This window comes from Camarhynchus parvulus, chromosome 3 (genome assembly GCF_901933205.1).
Source record: "Camarhynchus parvulus chromosome 3, STF_HiC, whole genome shotgun sequence".
In the NCBI taxonomy this organism is placed as follows: Eukaryota; Metazoa; Chordata; class Aves; order Passeriformes; family Thraupidae; genus Camarhynchus; species Camarhynchus parvulus.
Genome location: NC_044573.1, coordinates 10,903,686 through 10,922,350, shown reverse-complemented (window position 1 = coordinate 10,922,350; position 18,665 = coordinate 10,903,686). Strand labels below are relative to the sequence as shown.

The 18,665-nt window shown below is 36.1% G+C and overlaps 1 protein-coding gene across 32 annotated transcripts in view; it reads right to left on the bottom strand.

Annotated features, from left to right (window-relative positions):
- The window catches only part of NRXN1 (neurexin 1), a 675,546-nt gene that overhangs the window by 552,357 nt on the left and 104,524 nt on the right, over positions 1-18,665 (bottom strand). The gene's annotated exons all lie outside the window — the stretch shown is intronic.

Below are 18,665 nucleotides of genomic sequence, written 5' to 3'. Positions count from 1 at the left end.
AGAATGTGGGCTAGGAATTATGACACTCCTCTCAGCTGCTAATAAGAGCATTTTATCTGCCTCTTGAGCCTTGTTGGGTGTTCTCTAACAGACCAGGATTCTCCACCTTGTTGGCCTTCTGCTGGATTCTTACCCATAAACACTCAAACTTATCATCACATTAAACCCCTTGAAACAACTGAGTCACTCCCCAGCACTCAGCTCTACCCCACTGCCTCCCCTTCCCTCCCTGCTGATCCTTTCTGGAGGGTTTATAAGCTGTGTGACTCATCCCACCACGTTTCCACCATGCCCACCCCTGGCAGAGTTCTCCTGGGCTTCCAGCTCCTCCTGCTCTCTGCCCATCTTGTGAGCATTGCTGGAGAAACACTTCACTGGGGCTATTGATTCCACCTCCTTTTAGGAGGGAAAAGCCTTCATCCCTGTGGCTCCTCTCAGGTGTTTCCATGGTTTCTAGCACATCAATAACCCTTGTGTCTTTGCTGCCACGTGGATCTCCATGCCCCCACTTTACTGAGACAGCAGACTGAGGGACCTCCATAGCACACCAGCACTCAAAGCATGCTGTCTCCATGCTTATCTCTATTGATCCTGGCTTTAACCCTTTCCCCCTCCTAATTTTTAGTTCAAAACTCTTTCAGTGAACCCTGCTAATTCCTTGCAAAGATCCTTTTCTCCCTTTGGGACAGGTGGGCCCATCTGTCATGGGTAGATTTGCTCTTGTAGAGAGACACCAATCCATGATCAAATCATCCAAAATTCTGCTGCTGACACCAGGTTCAGAGCCACACCTTGATCTGCTGGCTCTTGCTGGTTTTCCCCTCATCATTCCTCCCAAAAGGAAGAATAGAGGGGAATGCTCCTTGTACTTCTGTTTTTTTTTTTTTTTTTTAACTAGCTCCCCCAAGGCCCTAAAGTCTCTATTGATTAATCTTGGACTTCTTGTTGGAACTTCATCACAACCTACCTCAAAAATGAGTAATGGATGATAATCTGAGGGCTGTACCAGGATAGAAACTATTCCAGATGTAGGCAGGTATTTTAGCATTAGATTTACCAGCTTGTGGCTATGTCAGCATTAGTTTTAAAAGTGCCACGGTACCTGTGAAATATTTACTTTGTTTCAATCTGTCTGAAGGAGCTGCTCAGTCTTTCTTCCACTAATCTTCTGTCTGACTTAATTATTCTGTGTGATGCCTAGAATAGGAGAACTGACTGACTGCTAAGCATCTAAAATTTTGTCTCCAGGTAAAGTGCCAGGATATCAGATTATGGTTTGAAACAGGGTTGAAGAAGCCAGTATGGATAATTCTGTATTTGCTATGCTGTTTACCAACATTGTTGTGCTCTTTTTTCAATACATATATCATTTACTCACTGTATTATGCTGAAGGTGTACATTCTGATGAAATAAAATCAACTGCACAGGACAGCAACTATCTGTAATGTTTTATCCTGCTTTTTCAACAGGTTAAGCTGTTTTTCCACAGGTTATAAATTGTTTCCTTATAGCCACCTGCTTTTTCATCAGGTTATAAGCTGTTTCCTTATAGTCACAGAAATATTGAAGAAAATTAGTAGTACAGCCACAGGATTATCATAAAATCAATCATGACCTTTTTTGTTCATAGCTTCAGGAGTTTTTTCTATGTGGTGTCTACAATCTCACCTTTATAAGGTGATGCAATCTGATGCAAACATCATAGGATTTAATTTTCCAGCAGAGGATGCACACTGACTGTTGATGAGAGGTATGTAACTCATGTTCATGTTTCCCCAATTAGGGAAAGCTAATGCACTACTTGCCTTGTACTCAAAACTCACCTTAAATCTACACAAAACATCTTTTCAATCAAGAAAATAATTTACCTGATTACAGATGTTAAAAGATCACATAACATGCTGTTACCTCAACATGTAAAAGTTGATTTGCTTTTCTGTACAATGGCAGAGCAATGACAGTCCAAATGCTTCTTAAGACCTGACAGGCTTGGAGCACTGAGCACCTCCCTAGAAAGCCTGTTCCAGTGTTTGACCACCCTCTCCACAAAGAAGTGTCCACTCTAAACCTGCCCTGGCAGCTTTGAGCCATTCCCACACATCCTGTCACTGGATACCAGGGAGAAGAGCTCAGCTCCTCCCTCTCCACTTCCCCAGCACAGGAAGATGCACAGAGCAGTGAGGTTTTCCCTCAGGCTCCTTTTTTTCCAAACTGGACAAGTCCAAAGCCCTTCCTACTGCTCACAGGACAATCCTTGGAGCCTATTGACCTCCATGGGCTTTATTGCCTTCCTCTGGATGTATTCAAGGACCTCCAGGTCCTTCTTAACTTGTGGGGCCCAGAACTGCCCACAGTGCTGGGGATGAGGCTGCACCAACACTGAACACTGTGGGATAACAATCTCTTCAGACTCAAAATCACCTCTTTAGACTCAGAATCACTTTTTAAGGCTGGTTTGTAATTCTTCATGTTCTGCTCAAGAGGAGATGATCAGAGTACAAAAAATCACAAGCAAATTTCAACAACATTTTTACCCAATATTATTATTTTGTCAGGCACTTTCAGGAGAGACAGGTAATACCTGCATTGATTTCATGCATTCATCTTCAAAAGCATAAGAGATAATTAGCCTTTAATTTCCTTAGTAAGCTGAATTAACAAGACAAAAATGTAATTTTTTACCATGCAGATTAGTCCAATGAGCATGACACTGGAGAGGAATTTGCATCTCTAGCTAGGAGTTATATCCTCTACCATGAACATCATCTAGTTAAAAATAGTGTTTTACAAAATACTTTGCTCTACCTAAAATGATCTTCTTGCATCTCCTTCTAGAAAAAAATAATTTGTTACAGATTTTGTCTTTGAAAAAAAAAAATGTTTTCAACCTGCTACTTAATAACCTATTTGGAAATCTCAAAGGTGTTCTGAGAGTATTGTCAAATGTATGAAAACAAGAACAAGATCTTCTCCCCAGAGATGAACACAATCAGATTCCTGTCCTATGGGAAATTTTGGGCTCACCTGGGGCTATCCTCAATTGACATGATAATGTGTATTTATTTGATAGAGGTTATGGAAAAGAATTTTTAAAAGTCCTGTTGATGAAAATATTTTCTCCAATATACAGCTCAAAATTAGCTAATACTCAAAGTAATAATATACCCATTAAAAATTTCTATTTATTTTAAAAGTCTACATTCCATTTCAGACTGCGCAGACTATTTCTATAAATAATAATCTAAAGAGAAAAACACACAGTTTTTCTACTAAAATTACAAATATTTCTGATGTGTTTAGTTTTGGTTTTTTTCTTAAAAAATTCCCATGTCAGGTTATCAATATTAATTTTGGTATTTTATGAATTTAAAAAAAAGTTAGTCTTGAAATTTATTACCTTACACATATTTTTAAATTATCCTTTGTATTTTTATATTTAACTTCACAAATGACTATCAAATTTATATAAACTCTGAATATTGGACGAAAACTTTTTTTCTTAAATGGGTAAATCAACATTTAAGGTTGCTGAAGGGTAAACTTAACAACTGCCTGACTCAGGTACAGTACAGAGTGACAGTAATTCCCAAAGATGTGATGGACAACTGGACAGGTTATGGAAAGGGAAGAGCCTCCCTGGGTATAGGCATTGCCTTCCAGTCTTCGTTGATCAAAGTATAATCCTGGAATAATTACTACTTGGATTAAAACCAGTGACATTTCAAAGTGACAATGCAGCAACCTGAGGAGTGTATTTAATTGAGAAATCACATCCCCAGAGTATTCAAGTCACTAAGCCATTATAATAATTAACCACATCCCCTGTCATTTTTTACTGTTTATGGTACAACTGAGATTTCTTCCATGCATATCCTTGTTGATTGGCAAGTCTGTCCCTGGAACACATCAGTCCTTTCCTAGAGTTTGCTTTGGGAACATCCATTTTATCATGCATCTCTATTCCTCTTCTAAAAAATTATTTCACTTATTTTTATTTTTAATTTGTGTGCCATTGTTATCATGATACTAACTAAAAGGATGGCATTTAAAGAAAGAGGCATAATGCACACCTTTTGAGGATCATTTCAGTACCCCATTATGAAAAAAAATTGTTTATAATGATTACAGGGTTTATTTGTGCATTTTCAAAGTTCCAGCTCCAAGATGAGGTTCGACCAGTTTTCAGATGGCCTCTAGATACATTCTAGGTGGAAATGACTCAGATGAAGAAAGAGAAGATTACAGGCCTTTGGATCCTACTCTTTTAAAAAGGATGAGAAAAAGTCTGATGCTGCAATGCCACATCAGTGAGGAAAGGAACAGGTTGCTTTTGTTCTTCCATTGCTTCTTGTGAGCTCTGCTGTTTTCCCAGTGGGACTGTAGAGCAGATTGGCTCAGGTGTTCAGAACATTAAAGAAAATTAATTAACATCAAGCATGTGGAAATATAATATTTGTTTGGACCTGCAAGATAGAACTTCTTATGTGATAAGACACTGGCATCAAGATCTTGTGCATTAAAAGAAAATGTTATTTTCCTAAGTGACCTCTTTGCACTTACAGTTGTCTACTCAATCTGTGTGCCTTGCTAAGGCAAATTTTGCCAGGAAAGGATGAAAACTTCTTTTAACACAGCAAAAAAAAAAATTTAAAAAAGTGCACTAGAATAACCATAATCATATGATAATAATAGTAATGATAACAATAACAATGATAAATACTTTCAGTACTTTGTCTGCTTTATGTGGGAGGATGCAGTGAGATCCACTTTAACAGAACTCCTCCCTCAGTCAGTGAGTGCAGAGGGTGCTCATGGAAATGCCTTTTTGGATGCACATTTCCTCTCATCTTGAAATGTCAATTTTCTTAAGAAAAAAATGTGTACTGAGCTTTACAAAGATGAGCCAGTTTTGCTTGCAGGAGTTCAGGTAATCTTGGAATAATATAAAAATATTACTAAATTAATTTCTGATATAATTACCACTTGGCTAATTAAGGACTTAGGGACTTCCTCATATAGGATTATATATATATATATATATAATTCTTTTGAAATGAGGATCTCACTCAAAAATTAATCAGGTTAAGACAATGTGGTATGTTTTTATCTGTCTCAGTAGGATCTTTAACTTATGGTTATTGTGCCAGTACTGTAACAGTAAAGTTAAAAAGTTTTTTATATAAAATTTTGGCATGACTTTATAAAGGTTATAAACAAATCCATCATCAACTGGAGTCAACATAATATAGGTCAGCAACTTGCTAAATACCAAATTTAAGATTTAAGTCAAATAAGTTTGAATAAGACAAAAGATTTAACAGACATATGCACTTTTAATTTGCACTTTGAAATTTCAATTAACCAGCTTCACCCGTTTAAAGGAGCCATTTAATATCTACCTAACAGTTTATATAGAGATTTCTAGTTCCCGTGTTTTACAAGCAAATGTTTGGGTTACATTACTTTATAGAACTCAAATCCTCTTTTTTTTTCTCTAACTTGTAATTTTTGACTAAAAAGAAATACAGGACACATGGAGAAAAAAAATCTGCGAGAGTTTCTGAGAATGTTGATTAGTAAGAGGGGCAATGTAGCTATGAAATGGTGAAACTTGCTGATAGAAATTTACATGAAGATCCCATACTAAGAAAAAATATCACATTAAAAATCAATTCATTCTTGTTCTTAGAACAAAGTGAACCTGATTATTGATAATTATGTACTTTTTGCTACAGGTTTTCTTTTGTACATCTAATTAAATGTCAATGACCAATGAATTGGTCACTATGAAGAGATAATTGACCACTATGGCTCATTCACTTTCACTTAGAGAAGAGAGAAAGATACCACATTTAACAAAGGTCTATTGTGTGTCATCTCTAGTTAACATCTCTTTAAATTGAATATTTATTTCCATTTGTGCAGCTGGGAGAGTTTTACACTGCTTTTGTTCTAAAAGAAATTAAAAACCCGCTTGCAGTGCCACACATATCAAGGGAAAACTGACAAACATATCTAATTGAAAAGTAGAAAAGGCCTTAGTTAAAAAAAGTTTTTTGTTGAGCTAAAGGTCAATGAAGTTGTAATGGAAGCCAACAAAGCTGTAATATATTTATGACTTGGCAGTTTGCTGGAGTGAATTGGTGCAGACCCAGCAACTCCAACTGAAACCATAATTATCAAAAAAAGGTACCAGGCTGCTCTGCAGCTGAAGTCTTTGTCCTTATGGTATTTATACTTCTCTCTCAATCAAAATGTTATAGCATTTTCAAGAAAAAAAAGCAACACTTTATTTTTTCTTCCCTAAAGACAACAAGTATTCTTCTGTTTTCAAAAATTAAAATAAAAGTAATTCTTCTTTCCCCTGTTTTTTCATAGTTATTGCTCAGTTTGCAAAAAAAAAAAAAAGAACATACTTTCGTCTTTGGTTTCAAGCAACATGAAGTCCCACTCTTTGACTAATATTTGGCCTTTTCTCAATGAACTGTGTCCAGAGTTTAAAGAAAGAGACCATTAATAAAAGCCCAAAGCTAGTTATAGGTTGTCACACCTTCCTGTCTGAAGAACATAATTTATAACATTTATTTTCTACTCCAAGGTTAAAAGGTTGAAATTATGGTCTGAGGGATGAAAAAAAGGACATTGATAATATCTCATAAAGGATAGAGTAATTTGTGTAATCATTTCTCACACCAACTTAACTAAAAAATAATATTGATCTACCACATTTGTAAACAAGCCTGAGAAAGCACACAAAGACTACAGAGAGTAGTGGAAATAAAAGCTGTTTGATGAACTAATTTTTGTTGTTGCAATATGGGAATTTAACATATTTTCAAGCTATTCTGGCCACTGTAAAAACACAATATGAAGATAATTCCTATTGAAATTGTAACAGGCAAATTGTTGGAGAGGTTAGCAAGTTGGATGCTGTTCAGGAAAGCTGCATTTCATGAGTTTATGTGGAAACACTGAGCATTTACTGCAGCTGTAATTTACAATTGGAAGATTTTTGAGGTAGTAAAAATGCATCTCTAGGGATGAAGGAAGATATATTATTGTTCAAGAGGTGACCAGGGCATCTGTACTGAATAATTAACTTCATTACAGAGAAGAAAAACAAGCAGTTTCTATTTTTCATCTCAAAAATGGGGAGCAGAACCTTTGCCATGCTCTGGTTTTGCTATCTGACACCCTACAGCTACTCCCTGACCTCAGCAGGTATCTTTTCCTCTAGTCAGAACTTCTGCAGATTTTGAAAGCAGACATGAATAGTTTTCATCAATAAATAATTCCAATTCAGCAATAATTTCATCGATGATATACAGATTTTGCTGTCAGAAGGCTATGTCCAGTACTGGTAGGATGCCATATTCAATACTTATTCTGCCTCAGTTTTATACATTTTTTTGTTTTTAATATATCCTTCACATTCCTACCTCGGAGTTATGTGCTGTGAGTCTTGACTAGTGATTGATCAGAACAAATTTTGTGCTTTAGAATTGCTGCAGTAGTATAAAAAAATCATCTTCATTATCAATGTGAAATTGTTGACATAAAGCACGTTTTTGGTTTCTTTTAAGATTTCTTTTGGAATTACTTGGCGTATGCATGATGCAAACTCAAGAGCATACAACAAAATTTATTAACCTGGAGGAAAAAAACCCAGATTTTAAGCTATCAGAAGAGTCTGCATGTGACCTGAAAGAGGATTAAAGGTATCAACTCTTGAGCATACATTAAATCCTCCCAATGAGTGGTAAAATAAATGGGAAGCAGAAATTCTAGTCTTGGAAAATGTAGCTGACAACACCCCAGTATAATTTTTTTAAAAACCTTTCCAAACCGTGCCACATGTAGGGTATATATGTATCTCCCATCTGCTCCTTGAGATGAAAGTGAATTATCTAGTCAAGAATGGGAAGGAGCTATCTGCATCAGTGATTCCTTGTGTCTAAACTAGCTAAGCTTTTCTCCAGAAAAGCAGGGGGGGTGGGTTTTGTGGTTTTTTTTTTCTTAGTCTGGGCCTGTTGTTTCTGGGAACTGTGCCAGTATCTCTATATGATATTTTGCTTACCATCCTGATATAACAGTCAGGAAGTTTCTGATCTTTTTCACAATATAGAACTACCCAGACAATTTTTTAAGCAGAGTTAAATGATCCCTTGCTAAAATCTTCAGGAGGAATTTAGGCATGGATCTCTGTTGGAAATGCCAATGAGCAAAAGGACATTAACAGCTTTGTGTCATGGCTACTTGAACTTACTTTGCAATCTAAATTGCTGTTTAAATGCTTACATTAAGGTCATTTGATTATGTGAGGCAAGGAGATGAATTATTAAAAGTCACTATATCAGGTAAGTTTTAGAAAGGAATAAATAATCTCCCTAAAATGCCCTTAAGTCAGAAGGGAAACTCATTCAAAACAAACAGACAGGACTCTTAAAGCAAATAAAATATTTTTGCACATTCCTCTTCCCCAAAAATCCCCTGTTTGTTTCTACCCACAAAATTTTCAGCAAAGGATAAAGTATTACAATTCTATAAAGCCCATGTAAAGCTTACTAACATTGTCAATGAAAATAATTTGGATATCTCTCTGAATATTAAAGGAAAAGGCATAGAGGTGGGCACAGATTTAATTGGTGAACAACTCCAATATTAAATCTGTCTTTGAGCATTTTATATGACCTTTATTAGTTCTTTTATTATTGAATTATTAGCCTATAAGTTACATCAAGACATTGGACTCACTGTATTAAAGAAATCTTTTTGTGACAGGGAGTGGGAATATCCTAATTTTGGCCATAAATGTAATGTCAGTTGCAATCAATGATGCTTTAACTGGGGGTGATCCCAAGTATTTAATGTCCTGTAGTGGCCAACTGTCTTTACATTACAAATTCAAAATTATATTACAAATACAAAAGTACATAAACTGGAAAAGTATTTCTAATAAGGAGCTAGATAGTTACAGCTTTTGTTGTTTTGGGTTTTTTTACACAACACACGTATATTGTAGAAAAGTGGGAAATGAAGCTGAGGAAATAGTTCCCATTTAGGAGATGTGGTCCATAACAATCTCAGCTTCCACTGTTCCAGTGAACAAAGCTGGAAAGCCAAATCCAGACCTCAGAAGACACAGGACTAAAATGAAGAGCCCAGAAATCATTTGGAAATCTCTTGGGTTCCAGTCTCACTTAGAATCAAAATCAAATTCTATTTTCTTAGCATAGAGTCAGGTCTTAGAACCATTGGGGTTAGAGAGTGGATATCAAAAAACAAACACCCAAACAGAGAGGGTTTTGTGCATTTAATACACAGGTAGGCTCATCTGAAGCAAAATATGGTAGGAATAAACTTGGAGAAATTTAAGCAGAGAGCCAAATTCACATTTTGGAATGCATTAAGAGAGCTTCCCCAAAGTTCTGAAGGCCTGAAAATAAAAAGCTCCTTAACTGTATAATCTCACAAGACCTGGTTCACACAATGAGCACTTTTCCTTTAACACATCATCTGTACCACAGGGGTCATATCTCCTGTGTTGTTTGAATTCTCCTTTTGCAGAAGCCAGTCTTTTTGAAGACCACAATGCAGAATGTAGTTTTAAATGATTTCCATTCTTTCTCTCCCTCCAGAACTGGACATCAAAGATTTATAACAGGCTATGAAAAAATAATGCTGAACTGGCAGTACTTTTCCTGAAAGAGGGTGACTCTAAATGGCCCCCAGGTTTTGTAAATGAGGTAAATATTAACCCTGATGTACAGGTTTTTCTACAGCAAACACCTTTATCTTTAGTAAAAAAGAAAGCTGAGGAATGCATTAATTTCCCACAAATTATTGAAGCAAGTAAAAATAAACATATATGCAATCAAATATAGTCCTGGAGGGGAAAGGCTTACATTAAGACAGAATTAAATTTGATAGAAACCACCTGGTTTATGTCTGCAGAAGCCATCTTTGTCACAGGATGACAAATCCAGAGGGAGACTACACTGTCCTAACAGTTGAATAGGGACTATGACGTCCTAAAGAATTATTTTTTTTTACAATTTCATTCTTACTTAGAGTGATCCTGAATAGGATTTCAGCTTTCTGTCTGGCTCTGCAGTTTTCCACACACTTGTGTGCTAGAGGCAGTCACACCTACTCCTTTCTCCCCTTTTTAGCCAAATCCTAGTCTAAGATCCTTAGGTATCCTAGCTGATGGGCTAATAGAGCAATAATGCTTCTTTATGTGGTTCCAAAAAGTTCCACCTTTTTCCTTTCATAATAACAGTTATTGTGATAATAATAATTATTATTATAAATATTATAATTATAATATAATTATAATATTAATACAATACATAAGTATATCCATACTATAAAATATTATATATAATATATTATATATATCTATTATTATCTATATTATATATCTATTATGCATATGATATATATTATATTATATTATATTATATTATATTATATTATATTAAGTTATAATAATTATAGTAATTATAATGATGATATAATTTTTAATTATATTATAATTATAAAATATATCATATTATATAATTATATATATTATAGTAACTCACACTAATGTTTTGGGTACAGATTTAAAATTAAGATTCAGCCACATAGCCCTGAAATGATTTAGACTGTGACATCTGAACGACTGCGTGAGACAGAATACTGTAGCTCCAGCTTACTTATGCCTTGGTCACTGCATTATTTCTAAAATGCTTTTTTAAAATGTAGTTCCATATCTGGGATGAGATTCATTGCTATCCTGCTGGCTCACATGGAATTTCTAAGCAATGAAATGAGACAGACGAGTTCTGTGCATGAGGAAGGGTGCAGTCAGCACGTCAGGGGAAGTGATCCTGACCCCGCCCTGAGCTGGTGACACCACATCCAATTCTGGGCTCCCCTCTTCAAGAAAAACAAGGAATTGCTGGGGATGGTCCAGCAGGGGGCTATGAAAATGGTAAGGGGAGTGGAGGAAAGGATGAGGGATCTGGGTCTGTTCAGGCTGGAGAAGAGGAGACTGAGACAGGACTTTATCAGTGCTCACAAATCTGTTAGGGGTAGAGATTTGTGTCTATAGCATGGGAGCAGACTATTTTCAGTGGTGCTCTCTCAGAAGAGAGAGCAATGGGCACAAACTGAAACACAGAAAGTTCCACCTGACTATGAGGAAAAATTTAGTTTGAGGGTGGCAGAGCACTGGAACAAGCTGCCCAGAGAGGTTGTGAAGTCTTCTTCTTTTCAGATATTCCAAAATTGGCTGGGAGCGATCCCAGCAAGCTGCTGTAGGTGAACCTGCTTTGGCAGGAGGGGCTGGACTAGATCTCCACAGATCCCTTCGAGCACCAACTGTGCTGTGATTCTGTGAATTTGGATTTGAAAAGGGTTTTATCACTTGCAGCTTCCCCTGAAACTACTTCATCTTTGCAGAGAGCAGATGCTCAGCCCTGCTGATATATGGCTGAAACATATGTGGCTGTGGATCTTGAAGTTAGGAAAGATATAAATAAAATATGCATGACTTGAAATAATATCATACAACACTATATATAGAGCTGTCTTAGCAAAAGTTCACATTAGGATGGCTACATATTTATTGAAAAAAAAAAGAATATTGTAATATTGAAGTGGCACAGGGAAAGAAAGAAGTTAGTTTAGTACTGGGTGAAAATCCACACCAACACCTTGTCTGCCTGCAACAGCCTGATCCTAAAAAGACCTCAAAAGATGAAAAATCTTGGGTAGTGATACACATTTCTTAAGAACTGGCAGCAGGGACCATGCCAAAAATCCCAGCTGTTCTATAAAAGTATTTGTGAATTGCTTCATCAAAATAGTAATTTAGTCCATAGACTAGAAATGAAAAATTATCTTTTAAAATCCAAAATGTATATCAAGAAATAAAGTAAAAGCTATGATTTCTTCCTAAGGTAGATGTTGATGCAAACACATATTAAGATATAGCTGAAAAATGTACTCAGATGTCATGGTCAATTCAAATCCTTTTTATTAGAAGCAACTTTGCAGCTGTCTATAGCATCTGTTGGTCCAGGTAACAGGAAGAGTCTGCAATCAGGTTCAACACCTAAGGACATAATGTAAAAGATCTATGATGCCAACAAAACTTTTTCAAGTCATGGGATCTTTTTTTTTTTTTTTAAATAGGAATCCAAGAAATTGCCAAACAAAAGAGGCTTAGATTAGAAATTAGAAAGTAATTCTCTACTGTGAGGCTGGTAGGCACTGGCACAGGTTGCCCAGAGAAGCTGTGGATGCCCCATCCCTGGAAACATTCAAGGCCAGGTTGGATGGGGCTCTGAGCAGCCAGGTCTAGTGGAAGGTGTCCCTACCCATGGCAGGAGGGCAGAACTAATTCATCTTTAAGGTCCTTTCTAATCCAAACATTCTGTGATTCCATAAAATGATCACAACTCTCTTCCAGGTATTGAAAAAGTAACACAGACCTTTCCTTGAAAGAACAGAGTGACCTTAATGAATTTTCAGCACTGGAAAAAAATAGCACCCTATTACTTTCTATTTTTGTAGCTAGACATAATTATAACATACATTAGATTAATTATTTTGGGCCATAAAGATCCTGGAAAACTGGCTGCTTTTTCATTACTATTCTGGCCTTTCATGCTTGAGCTTGATTTGATGTGGAGAGAAGGAGCAAGAGAAGGCCTTTGCTCTGGTTCTCAGTGTGAACAAGGTGGTACATAAGGAGAAAATGGAAAACAAGTTCTGTGTATCTGCACCAGCAATTACAAGCAGTCAGAGGATACCTGAATACTGGTTGTTGTTATGTGGAAACTCCTGATTGTCATAAAATGAGAAGCAAGGTCACATTTACCTACAGCATTTGTCTTTGTTATCAATCACTACAAACTCAGTCCAACAGCATCCTAAATATATTACAGCACCCCCATCTATTCAGAGCCTAGAAAGATTCCTTACTCTGGAAATAAGACTGTTCTCACATCATCTCTCACATTTTCAGGTAAGTGTGAGAAGGTTCATACCCTTTTTCCACTGTAAAGAGGAAAGTATATGTCTCCTAATATTCACAAAGAGAGACATTGGGTATTTATAATGTTTACGTTCTCCTGGTTATTATGAAAAGTAATTAAATAGAAATAAATGTACAGAAATATAAGTATAAAACTTCTTCAAACCACAGAAACATTTAGGCTGGAAAAGACTTTAAAGATCATCTAGTCCAACTGTTAATTAATCCATTTCCCTAAGTGCCCCACCTACAGTACTCCTAAATGCCTTCAGGGATGGTGACTCAATCCCTCCCTGGGCAGCCTATTCCAGTGCTTCACAACCCCTCCCATGAAGAAGTTTCCCTCACATCCAATCTAAAACTTTCCTGGCATAACTTGAGGCCATTTCCTCTTGTCCTATTGCTTTCTACCTGGGAGAAGGTACCAAACCCCACCTCTTTACAACCTCATTTTCGGTGCTTGTAGAGAGCTGAAATAGTTATATAATTATGTAAATTGTATTAATTATTAAAATTAATAGAAATAGTTCAGAAAACTACACAGATAAATTGTTATAACAAAAGTAAATAAATATCTTTTTGGGGGGGGAAATGACAGGGTTAGAAAGTTTTGTTTCTTCCCTGGAAAGCAAAATTAATGAAACAGTTTGAGAATCATCTATCCTTTCACTTGTCACAGCCATTGAATGTGGGTCAGTGTTAAAGTGGGTTAGAACAGAACTCTGTGTTTCCCACCGCACATTCTGGTTTATGATCTCAGGAACTCTCAAATGAAGCCCAAATGAGTAGGGTTTGTATACACTTTCAAGGACTCCTCAAGAGTCCCTTTCTTTCCTACATATATTTAGGTGATTCTCTTCAGCACACTCAGCTTATTTCTAAAGTCCTGTCAGAGCCTCCCAGAAAAAAAATGCCATATACTTCTGGAGAATACCAACCATGCATCATACTACATTGCATTTAGGAGTGTCCTAGCAAACTCCTCTAGCCAGGGTGCATTTTACAAATGCAGAAGCCAGTTCTACAAGGCAGTGTGATGAGGTAAGTCCCTGCAGAACATGTGAGGCTCAGGCTGAGCATGTGGCCCAAGAAGGCTCCAGATTGCATCCAGATTTGTAGCCGTGTATCCTTTTTTTGATTATGATTCAATGAATCTCACATCAACACTATTTCCGTAATAGCCAACATCGACAAAATGTGTCACTTCACAGAAAGTTCTGAAAACCCAGTTTGTATGGGACTAAAAAAAAAAAAAAAAAAAAAAAAGTTTTTAAACTCCAGCTTTTCCTATAGAGGAGGAATTATATTTTGATGACAAAGGCCTAAAGCAAATATAAAGATTTTTAAATTTTATTGCTCACATATGGACTTATGATATGCTGGTTCCTAAAGGTAAAAAATCACCTCTGAAGTCAGTATATTACCGAGTAAACAAACTTTTAGTTGCTTTCCTTGGCCTACTTCTTATCACCTCCAAAACCACTCAGAGAACTTTCCTAATTTAAATGAAGCTCAAGGTCATAGGCTCAACAGGGTTCTTTCCAACACTGCTGGAGCATTATATCTTTGTTCAAACTCTCACTAACAGGGAACCAACTGAATTAGAAACATATTTGGATGACAGAAACCAAAGAAACATCTATATCTTGTCTATACAAACTTGTAGCTGAGAGCGCTCATATGACGTTCTTTGTTTCACTCTAAGTGCTACATTTAAATAAATAAATACAAAAACAACAAAAATGACAAAGTTCTTAACTTGCAGTAGAATCTGAGAATGTTTGCCCTTAGTCTGGCTGTCTTCAGTGTGGAATAGAGATGTTAACCATGGAAATGGTGAAAAAAGATCAGATCCTTAAGCAGTGTACACTGTTTAAGAAGGAGAGGTTTTCTCTAAGTAACAGATTTTTTGAAAAAACCCAAACCAGCAAGTTAAAAATCTGGTTCATTAAACTCTTTTAATTACTATTAAGATGATTATTTTCAAAGGGTTGTTATTTTCGACTGCTTTTTGCACAGAATATATAAGTATCCATTCCCATTTTAAAAATAGAAATACTATGAGCAGTACTTTATTTGCTTTTCTAATGTATTTATTAATGTAGAATCACTCTTCAGAGTACCCTATAAATGACAACAATATATGTCAAACTTCATTTGAAATCAAAACTGAGGAATGTACTATAAAATAAATTTATTTCAGACAAATTTGCTGTAAAATAAATATATCTCCTCTCTAACTCAACTTGATTGTTTAGGTCTTATGTTTAGGCTATATGAGACAGAGGACACAGTTGTCTCTCCTGGGAGGTGTTGGTTTGCTTTACTACTGATCCCTGCTCAGACATGTGCAGGAAGAAAACATTAATTTATGGAAGAAAATATCCAAATCTTATTCTTGATTCTTTTTCCTTCCCTGCACAAGCTTCAGCTATGATGCTGCTCATGTGAGTTTCTGAAGCAATACTGAGGCAAATTCTATTTATTTTATTGCATTTATTTATTCAAATTGCATTTGAATAAATAAATGCATCAATGGTAGAGAGCTCTTGAAGAGCACTCAAATTCTCCAATAATTTAGTGTCACTTATGAGAAATATCCAGCAGCATCCTGCAGAATTCTTGGCACAGAATACCTGTCAGCATGTTCAAAGTGAAAAATCAGCTTGTAAAAAAAAATTGATAATTTTTTGAAAGAAATTGGTGTGCACTTCATCAGGCAAAGGGGGAGGAAATTAATCTCTTGTTTTTTGCAGAGTATGACTTCCTTTTTACAGGGAGGGATGCAACAGGGAGATTGCGCAGAAGAAGTGAGTCAGCACAGTAAACAGACACAAATCTGAGTGTTATCAGAGTATTTCACCTCTTGCATACTAGAGGTCACTGCACTTTATTTGGAATGATAATACTGCAGGATTCCTGGATATAGCTTGTATCTGAAGTGAAAGTGATTTTTCATCTATGTGACAAAAAAGTGCTTCTGTTAAAACAATTAACTGGGAATAATTTAGGGCAGTAAGAATTGCTGGTTATTAGAAAGAATTTCTGTCTTCTCTCTGGTTTTCAGAGAGAGAATATTGGTTCATTTCCCTACAGAAGCATTTTTTGTCAGACAGAAGTGTGGTGTTAATAGCAACAGGAGATTTTCTGATCACAATGTATAGCTTGTTATCCCAAATATTGTCTGAATTTATATTATGATGGAGAAGAAGGTTCAGGAACTGAGTTTTCAGATCTTCTTTTATCTACTTCAGTACATTTAAAAAGTCACATGCATTGTGCATGTTGAACATATTGAACAGGGGAACATTCCCTCTTAAGAGAAAAAGATATTAACAATGTTTAGGAGATTCCAGAAGGACTAAAATCTCTCTTGATGAACAGGTATTTGAGGACATGAGGTTCTCTACAGAAAATAATTTACATAGAGTGGGGAATTATCATTATCATTTAGAATAAGCCCACTAATAGGAGTGGTAGAGTATTTTGAAGCCTTCCTTTCAAGCTTGTCCCCCTATCTACTATTGGGAATGCAGTGATTTTAATTATAATAATTGAATCTACTATTAATTACATATTTTATAGACAATTTACTGAAATCACATTACATTTTTGAAAACAGTGAGAGTCCGGAGAAAAATGTTGAAGCTTAAGTTATTTACAAAATATGAAAACAAAAGTATTGCTAGCTTCATATTCTCCATAAAACACACTTTTAAAATTTTAGTTTAAAATTGCTTCTTAAAAAATTATCAAGAACAATTCCTATTATCTGTGGAACAGGAAAATTATTTGAATCTGTGGTGATCTCAGAGCACATTCTGACATTTAGTAGCTTTTAAGAAAAATAACAAAACCAGAAGTTTTCCACTCAAGAAAAGAAAAATTTTTAAAGGTTCTTGCTCTTCGTACACAAACTCTATCCATGATAAGAAGATTACACAAAAAAATAAAAGTAGAGGAACAAGGAAAGATGATATTGAGCAAGCTGCGTGCTGAACAACTTTTAGTTCTTCATGTAAGTAACATGATGCAAACATTTGAAATGCTATTTAGTTTAAGGGGGAAAGACATCAAGCACAAAATGTCCAGGTAAATCTTATTGCCAAGTTTAGGAAAATGAGGACAGCATGCAGGTTTACAGGCGATGAAGGATTTCACTAGCAGCAGGACAGTTTGTAGAGAGGTTTAAACACTAATATTGGATGGAAGAGATTTAAAATTTTGCGAGTAGATGAGAAACAAAGGTCTTCTCTCGCTTCATTCCATTCCCCCCAAGGCTTCCCTTTTTTGGCCTTTCCACACTCTTTTGTTCCAGGACTGCTTCAAATGGGAACGAGAGGGAAAGGAAAGCCTGTTTAATTAGCAGAGAGCACAGTGCCATCTTTCCCCATGCAGGAAGAGGCTCTCACATCCTCCAGCACCCGTCCTCAGTTGGCTCAGTCATTTGTGAGATGTTTGCCAGGCTCTCCCCAAGGTGCTCTGAACAAATGCTGCAGCACTCTGGGGGAACATTCAATGTGAATGGGGCCGGAGAATGTGCAGAACAATTTCTAACACTCTTTTCAGGAAAGCACTTCATTTTATCTGTTTTCATCTGAAAACAGCAAGAGATCCTTCCACCAGAAAAATATTCCTGTAGCATGAATTTCATTAGCATAGCTAGGGAGCTCCAACTGGGTACCAAATGGTACGGCTTATATCCATGTATATATTTTCTGCCATATGCCAAGGAGTTGGCTGTATCTTGAGAACATTATAGTTCTGGCTGATTCAGCACAGTGAACAATCCACAGCCAAACATTCAGAAATAAGAGATTAGGGCAGGGAATAAGGATTTCCACGTCAGTCATTTTTATTTGGAAAGGTAAAGAAAATCATTGGGTTATGAATGTCAGATCAACTGAAGTTCCCATATGATTTCATATGCAAACAGGATGATAAAAATACATCACCTGTTACAGAGAAATGCACAATAACTCCACAAAAAAATGTGGCTTCATTTGCAGACCTAAAAACAATTTTGTAACCATTTTCCGTATATATATGATTGAAATTCATTTTGCTAACAAAACAATTTAAAAAAAAGAACTACAGGGTTTATCTGTCTACAGCATATTATCTGTAATGTTTTCCCATGATGGAAGTATTTCCATAGCTAGAGGTCTGTGATCTTTCTTTTTATAGTTCAGAGAAAGTGTGGAATTGCAAAACACATCCTAAATATTTATAAAATGGAGCAATGGCATGGAACATAAAACCCCAAAATCTTTTGAGTGTCTACCATGCTCATTATTTGGGAAGTCAACATTTAGTACTTCACCTATGACAGCATTATAGGAGATATTTCTGAGAAAATAAAGACACAAAATATGAATTAAAAGCCTCTACAAAATGATATCGTATTAAAAGTGAGATTTAAGAACAATCTAAAGAAGAAGCTTTAGGTTCAGTATCTAACATTACCAGAAAAGTGAAATTCCCGTGAAGCAGTGCTCTGTCACCATGGCAACCTTACAAGGTAGCACAAAAGGATTCATCTTTATGCAACGCAGTTTTATAAAAATCTATCATCCTAAATGTGACAGCATGTAGGATCTTGTGGGTCTGCTGTGACACCACAATGCATAGGAGTTA